This window comes from Lactuca sativa, chromosome 8 (genome assembly GCF_002870075.4).
Source record: "Lactuca sativa cultivar Salinas chromosome 8, Lsat_Salinas_v11, whole genome shotgun sequence".
In the NCBI taxonomy this organism is placed as follows: domain Eukaryota; kingdom Viridiplantae; phylum Streptophyta; class Magnoliopsida; order Asterales; family Asteraceae; genus Lactuca; species Lactuca sativa.
The window spans coordinates 49981145-49989950 of NC_056630.2; positions in this window are offsets into that span (position 1 = coordinate 49981145).

An 8806-nucleotide genomic window follows, 5' to 3' on the forward strand; every position below is an offset into this window, starting at 1 on the left:
GTAACGGCAACTTAATCGGGTGCGACCAAAAAACAATGTCTAACATCGGTATCGGGTAGAATTCCACCGTGTCCCGAACTTAGGACCTATTTAAAGCTCAAAAGACTTCATTTGAAGCTTTTACTCTCTCTCTAACCTCTCTCCTCAAACTCAAGATTTTAGGTCCAAAATCATCAAATTTAAGCTGCAAATCACCAAGGTAACTACCCTAACTCCTAGTATAGCATCTTAGACCTTCAAATTCGTGGTCAAACTATGGAATAGGACCATTATCATGAGTTTACATCCCTAGAACAGCCCTAGGCCGTGAACTCATATAAATTGGGTTTTGGAGCCCAAAAACCCTTCCGATCGACCTTTGGAGCTTAGATATGGCTTAGTGGCTTAATGGACTGGACTTAGAACACCTTGAACTTGAATTTTGGGGAGTAAACATAAGTTTACTTCCCAAGATCATGCTTGGGCTGTAAACTCATCATTCATGGAGAGTAAACTCAAAATCAAGTGTTTAAAAGCCATTTAAACACACCATTAGCCTTGGAATAAATCCTAGAACCAACCACAATCGATTTGAGGACCTTAAACATAATAAAAACTCTCCATTTGAGTGTTTACGGCCATGACCCCCCAAGGATAGGTTCCAGGGCCATAAACTCACCTAAACTAGTCAAATGATGCCCAAAATTCATCCTAAGGCTTGTAAAAATTGTTTGACTCGCATGTGATTCGTCTAAGGAAATTAAATCATCAATTAAAGATAGGTATAGGAGCTTACGGCCGTAAACTCCTTGTTTAGGGCCTTAAACTCCCTTTGATGGTGTTCTTGGTGATTTAATTCATTCCTAAGCCTTAGATAAATTCATACCAACTCTTCCCAAGTGATATATCGCCATTTAGCATCATAAAACACCCCACCATGAGTTTGCGGCCATAAACTCATGGGGAGTGGTACATTAGGGCCGAAAACTCTTGTGTGAGTTTACTCTTGAAGAGTAAACTCCATATCCTAGCTTTCTGTGTCCTTAAATGCCACCCGGGTCCTTCTAAACACTTAATTTGAAGTGTTTTCACGTCTTGGAATGTATTATCAAATCTAATTAGTGATTTAAAATCTAATTAGATATATTTGTATATCATTTCATATTACATAGGATCCTCATGTGCTTGCAAACCCAGAACTGATGTTTAGGATCCAAGCAGACACATTCCTCGTTTGGTGAGTTCATACCCTACCCTTTTTCCGTGTTTTTCAATGTTTTCAGAGGGGGGGGGGGAATACAAGCAAAACTACAAATGTTTTCAAAAACCTAATACTGATGTATTTCTATAAATGTCTGGCTAACCTTTAAATATCTTACCCCTTATGTATTATGTTGAGCATAAGGGATGTTTTCGCGACTATAACTATATGGATTTCAGTAAAGGAAACAATCAAACCAATTAAATTATTATGAGAATAATTTGGGATCTTTAGTTCTTGTTTTACGAATATAGACTTACGTAAAGTTAATAGATAAACTATGTCTGATTCAGTTTACTTTTGTTTAATTTAGAATATATTGCCAAATCATTTCATTGTAAGAAAGTCTTTGTATTATATTATGTTTCTAACGATTAATATGTTTGATAACGTCCGAGAACACCGTGAATAATATAATACTAGCTTGTAAGGTTTGTCTTCATTACTATTAGTAAATCCTCCCCGGAAGTGTAACCAGAGTCTCCTGGAGGGAGAGCGTGGAATTTGTGGATAGATCTATTCGGGACTGACAATCCCATACCTAAACTGCTAGCTACAGTTAGGCGGGTACGCCTGAGGTGACAAATTCTGGAAATCGTCCGACGTCTGACAAATGTCAAGGAGGTAAAGGTGTCGCATTAGCATGGTTACCCGACTCACAATACGTATTAATATCAGTTTATTCATGGATTGAATTTCATATCTACTTTCTATCTATAGTTCTTATATCTAGTACGGGATGGTAGTCCCATGGTTTTGTATCTTATATCTAGTACGGGATGGTAGTCCCATGGTTTTCAATCTATATCTAGTACGGGATGATAGTCCCATGGTTTTCAATCTATATCAAGTATGGGATGATAATCCCATGGTTTCGAATCTATATTTAGTATGGGATGATAGTCCCATGGTTTTCAATCTATATCTAGTACGGGATGATAATCCCACGGTTTCGAATCTATATTTAGTACGGGATGATAGTCCCATGGTTTTCAATCTATATCTAGTATGGGATGATAGTCCTATGATTTTTAATCTATATCTATCTATAGTTTTGTGTGTATCAAACTATCTTATAACTGGTACGGGATAGTACTCCCATGATTTTCAGTAAATAGTTTTATGTGTAAAACTATACAATGTGGTTCTTAACTAAAACTTTACTTTTAGGAAAATATAGGATTTTCCTGGGATAACACTGTACATAACCAGAATCGTGTAAGAAAACAGTTAACCAAACATTACTCTTAAGAAAATATGGGATTTTCTTGGATTCGTAACTTTTTTCGGAAAACCAAAGGAAACTTAAACATTTTCAGAAAAACAAACATCTTATGAACTCACCAGCTTTATGCTGATTTTCAAACTGCTTGTATTCTCAGGTCCGCGTTAGACAGGTAACCAGCGATCCTTTTGGAGAAGACGAAAATACTGAAGATCTCGTCTTATCTTTTGTTCATATATACCTATGTATAACACTTGTAATACTTTACTTTTGAACGAATGTAAATTCCAATATGTAATGTAATGGATGTTTACTTTGCTTACTATGTGCATTGGATTTGATACTCAACGTGGATTCCACCCCGGAAATGTTTCCGCCTTGGTTTTTGGGGTGTGACAGATTGGTATCAGAGCCCTTGTTTATAGTGAACTAAGTATACCAGACCTTACGTGGTATAAGACTATAAACACTAAGGGGCCTAAGTGCTATGAACTAAAAGTATACCTCAAATTTAAGTATTTTCAAAAGTATAAGAAGTATACCCAACCGTCGAAATTTATAACTACAAGTAGAACGAAACATAAGTAAATGGGTGTTGTACGTTGCGGTTAAACCTGGGCAGCTATGTAGTCGTGTCTAGGATCAATATAGCCTGGCCAACTATATTCATTCGAGACACGACCAACATGTGCTTGGGAGTGACTGTGGTGTGCGGCATGCCTACAACTTACCCAATACCCAAACAACGAACCGTCGTCACAGCGAATCATGAAATACTATGGGAGTATTTCTCGAGCCAAATTCTTTGTAGAAATCATAATTCCAACGTTACTCCTCAATCATTCCTTTAGAGATAATTTATCTGCTTTGATAACTCTTTCCTGCTTTATCACTTAATAGGATTCTATATCTGTCATAATGAGATATCCCTTGTATCATATCTCTTGATTCAATTCAGAGGACTTATGAACCTCTCTTTCCTGATCTTTTTAGATCAAGATGCCTCCAAGAAAAAGACTCAGTTCAAAGAATAACAACAACAACCCTCCGCCACCACCACCTCCTCCTCAATTTGATCTTGTATAACTTCAGGCAGTTATTACTACCGCAATGACAGTAGCCATGTCGCAAATGAACCCCGTTAGTTCAGGAGGTGGTCCCCAACGTCAAAACCAGGGAAGTAGCGAGGGACACCGGAAGGAGTGTTCCTATAAATATTTTATGAACGCGAAACCCACATCGTTCGGTGGCACTAGAGGTGTCATTTCCTTAACTCGATGGTTCGAGAAAATCGAATCTATTTTCAAAATTTGTGCTTGCTCTGAATCTGATAAAGTGAAGTTCGCCGCTTGTACCTTCACTGATAAAAGCCTTGACTTGGTGGAATGGCCGAGTCAAATCCTTAACTTTACCTGTAGCTAATGCTATGGGTTGGGAGGCCATGAAATATCTTCTTCTTGCTGAGTACTGCCCACGGGGCAAGATGCAAAAATTGGAACATGAACTATGGAATCTAAAGATGAAAGGTTCCGACATCGTCGCTTATACCTCTAGATTCGATGACCTGGCGCTACTCTGTCCGAGAATGGTTACCCCGGAGAATAAAAAGATTGAGAGATTCATCTGGGGTTGACCCAGCCAACCAAGGGAAATGTCTTGGCTGCAAAGCCAAACACATATGACAGCGCCAAATGTCTTGCGCAAATCCTGATCGATCACGAAGATAACCCCGATGAGGAGACCACCGCTCCTGGGCTAAGTAAGGGCAGTGGTGGAAGTAAAAAGGAATTTTGGAACAAGCGGAAGGCCCAAAGTACACAGGTATCTTCTAAGAAACAGTAAACAATAGCAGTCCACGCTGCTACTGTCCCTGCAACTGTCTCTGCCATTGGATCCACTGCTCAGACTCCTACCAGTGGATATACCGGTACCCTTCCCTGGTGCGACAAGTGCAGCTACCATCATCGTACTCCTGGGCCATTTCGCGAAAGACTCTACAAAAACTGTGGCAAGAAGGGCCACCTTGCTCGAAACTGCAGAAAACCAGCCCAATCAACCAACCAATCATCCGGAGCAGGTGTCAGTCAGGCCTGCTACGGTCGCGGCGAAGTAGGGCATTTCAAGAGAAATTTCCCCAAAGCATCATCAACTGGCAGCGTAGTAAGAGTCCTAGCTATAGGACAAGGTGAGGCAGCCGCTGATCCCACCGTTGCCACAGGTATATTCTTCCCCGACAGCCCTTATACTTGCAAACTTTTTCGATTATATTGTTAGAGAGAATCTGTTATCCATTGAATCAAACATCACCTTAACCTTAGTCCTCCAGTAGTAACCGAAATGTCTACCGTCGAGATATCTAACAACGAGAAAGAGGACGTTAGCGATATATTCGTGGGTTGAACCCTTACCCTCGACGATCTTCCTTTTCCCACCAAATCTTATGCTGTTTTTGCAATTAAGAACTTTGAAATATTCATTGGCATGGATTGATTTAGTCTCAATCGTGCTGATATCCTTATTCCGAAAAAATCTATCCATCTCAACCTTCCCCCGGTCAAACTCTTATCATCTGAGACGATAAACTTAGTTTCAGCTGTTGTATCATTTCGTACGTCAAAAGCTCGAAGGGCTTCCCGGAAAAGAGTGCCATGCATTCCTAGCCCATGTAATTCACGAGAAAAAGGAAGGTAAAGACCTCGAGAACGTCCCCGAAATCTGTGACTTTCCTGATGTATTTCCTATATAGCTCTGGGAATTCTTTCCGAACATCTGGTTGAAGTTTCACAATGATCAAATTCCTGGAGCGGACCCTATAGCCAAATCTCTGTATTGATAGACTTCAGCAGAAATGCAGGAGTTATCCAGTCAGCTTGATGAGTTGACCGTCAAAACCGATATCCTCTTTCCTCGAATAGATGACCATTTCGATCCACCTCAAAGAACCAACCACTTCTTAAAGATAAACCTTAGGTCAAGATACCATCAGCTACAAATCCATGAAAGTGATGTTCCTTAGACAGTATGCCGGACTCCATACGGTCACTATAAGTTCGTAGTGATGCCCATCGATCAAACCATATTCCTTGGTCATGTAGTAGCCGACGAAGACATACATGTGGAATCCTCCTAAGATCAAAGCAATAGAGAATTAGTCGGGACCGAAGATACCTACAGAAACCCGTCAACTCTTGGGTCTCGCTGGCTACTATTATGGGTTCATCCAGAATTTTTCCTAGATCGCCAAAACCCTAACCATTCCGATACAGAAAGATGTACCCTCTTGTAGGAGGTCTTACTCGTGGAAAGACATGGTACACCTTGGAAAGCGCGGAAAACTTAACCCGTGGTACATTAAACCCTTCGAGATCCTTGTTAGGATCGATTCCGTAACCCTCAAACTCAGACTACCTTCAGAACTTAGCAGCATCCCTCCGGTATTCCACATCTTTATTCATAAGAAGTGCCTACCCGAAGAAACCCGAGTAATTCCTTCGATGTGACCGAAATCAGCAAAAGTCTGAACCTCATGGAGAAATCAATCGAAACCATAAATCGAGAAATTAAACATACGAAACAAAACCGTATCCCGATAGCGAAGGTTCCCTGGAATGCCATACGAAAACACGAACCCATTAGGAGCGTAAATCTCTTTCAAAATCCGTGAGTCATATTTAAAGTTTGAATTTCGAGACGAAATTCCCTCTAACGGGGGGATAATGTGACAACCTGAAGTTTGCTCCATCACCGTAACCCGTTTCCGTCCATAAAGTTCGTCTTTTTCGAATCGTTTCCGTTAAAGTTTTAAATTAAGTCATTATTTTTGAGGCTTCTATTATGACTTAATTGGTATCCAAACACGTTAATAACTCAAGAAAATATTTTAAATTATCAATTAGAAAAATTGTAGTATCGACCATATCGGGTAACGGCAACTTAATCGGGTGCGACCAAAAACAACGTCTAACATCGGTATCGGGTAGAATTCCACCGTGTCCCGAACTTAGGACCTATTTAAAGCTCAAAAGACTTCATTTGAAGCTTTTACTCTCTCTCTAACCTCTCTCCTCAAACTCAAGATTTTAGGTCCAAAATCATCAAATTGAAGCTGCAAATCACCAAGGTAACTACCCTAACTCCTAGTATAGCATCTTAGACCTTCAAATTCGTGGTCAAACTATGGAATAGGACCATTATGATGAGTTTATGGCCCTAGAACAGTCCTAGGCCGTGAACTCATATAAATTGGGTTTTAGAGCCCAAAAACCCTTCCAATCGACCTTTGGAGCTTAGATATGGCTTAGTGGCTTAATGGACCGGACCTAGAACACCTTGAACTTGAATTTTGTGGAGTAAACATGAGTTTACTGCCCAAGATCATGCTTGGGCCATAAACTCATCATTCATGGAGAGTAAGCTCAAAACCAAGTGTTTAAAAGCCATTTAAACACACCATTAGCCTTAGAATAAATCCTAGAACCAACCACAATCGATTTGAGGACCTTAAACATAATAAAAACTCTCCATTTGAGTGTTTACGACCATGACCCCCCAAGGATAGGTTCCAGGGCCGTAAACTCACCTAAACTAGTCAAATGGTGCCCAAAATTCATCCTAAGGCTTGTAAAAATTGTTTGAATTGCATGTGATTGGTCTAAGGAAATTAAATCATCAATTCAAGAGAGGTATATGAGCTTACGGACGTAAAATCCCTTTGATGGTGTTCTTGGTGATTTAATTCATTCCTAAGCCTTAGATAAATTCATACCAACTCTTCCCAAGTGATACAAGGCCATTTAGCATCATAAAACACCCCACCATGAGTTTGCGGCCGTAAACTCATGGGGAGTGGTACATTAGGGCCGAAAACTCTTGTGTGAGTTTACTCTTGAAGAGTAAACTCCATATTCTAGCTTTATGTGTCCTTAAATGCCACCCGGGTCCTTCTAAACACTTAATTTGAAGTGTTTTCGCATCTTGGAATGTATTATCAAATATAATTAGTGATTTAAAATCTAATTAGATATATTTGTATATCATTTCATATTACATAGGAACCTCGTGCGTTTGCAAACCCAGAACTGACGTTTAGGATCCAAGCAGACACATTCCTCGTTTGGTGAGTTCATACCCTTACCCTTTTTCCGTGTTTTTCAATGTTTTTAGGGGGAATACAAGCAAAACTACAAATGTTTTCAAAAACCTAATACTAATGTATTTCTATAAATGTCTGGTTAACCTTTAAATATCTTTACCCCTTATGTATTATGTTGAGCATAAGGGATGTTTTCTCGACTATAACTATATGGATTTCAGTAAAGGAAACAATCAAACCAATTAAATTATTATGAGAATAATTTGGGATCTTTAGTTCTTGTTTTATGAATATAGACTTACGTAAAGTTAATAGATAAACTAGTTCTGATTCAGTATATCTCTGTTTAATTTAGAATATATTGCCAGATCATTTCATTGTATCAAACTGTTTGTATTATATTATGTTTCTAACGGTTAATATGTTTGATAACGTCCGAGAACACCATGAATAATATAATACTAGCTTGTGAGGTTTGTCATCATTACTATTAGTAAATCCTCCCCGGAAGTGTAACCGGAGTCTCCTGGAGGGAGAGCGTCGAATTTGTGGATAGATCTATTCGGGACTGACAATCCCACACCTAAACTGCTAGCTATAGTTAGGCGGGCACGCCTGGGGTGACAAATTCTGGAAATCGCCCGACATCTGACAAACATCAAGGAGGTCTCGGTGTCGCATTAGCATGGTTACCCGACTCACAATATGTATTAATATCAGTTTATTCACGGATTGAATTTCATATCTACTTTCTATCTATAGTTCTTATATCTAGTACGGGATGGTAGTCCCATGGTTTTGTATCTTATATCTAGTACGGGATGGTAGTCCCATGGTTTTCAATCTATATCTAGTATGGGATGATAGTCCCATGGTTTTCAATCTATATCTAGTACGGGATGATAATCCCATGGTTTCGAATCTATATTTAGTACGGGATGATAGTCCCATGGTTTTCAATCTATATCTAGTACGGGATGATAATCCCACGGTTTCGAATCTATATTTAGTACGGGATGATAGTCCCATGGTTTTCAATCTATATCTAGTACGGGATGATAGTCCTATGATTTTCAATCTATATCTATCTATAGTTTTGTGTATATCATACTATCTTATAACTGGTACGGGATAGTACTCCCATGATTTTCAGTAAATAGTTTTATGTGTAAAACTATACAATGTGGTTCTTAACTAAAACTTTACTTTTAGGAAAATATAGGATTTTCCTAGGATAACACTGTACATA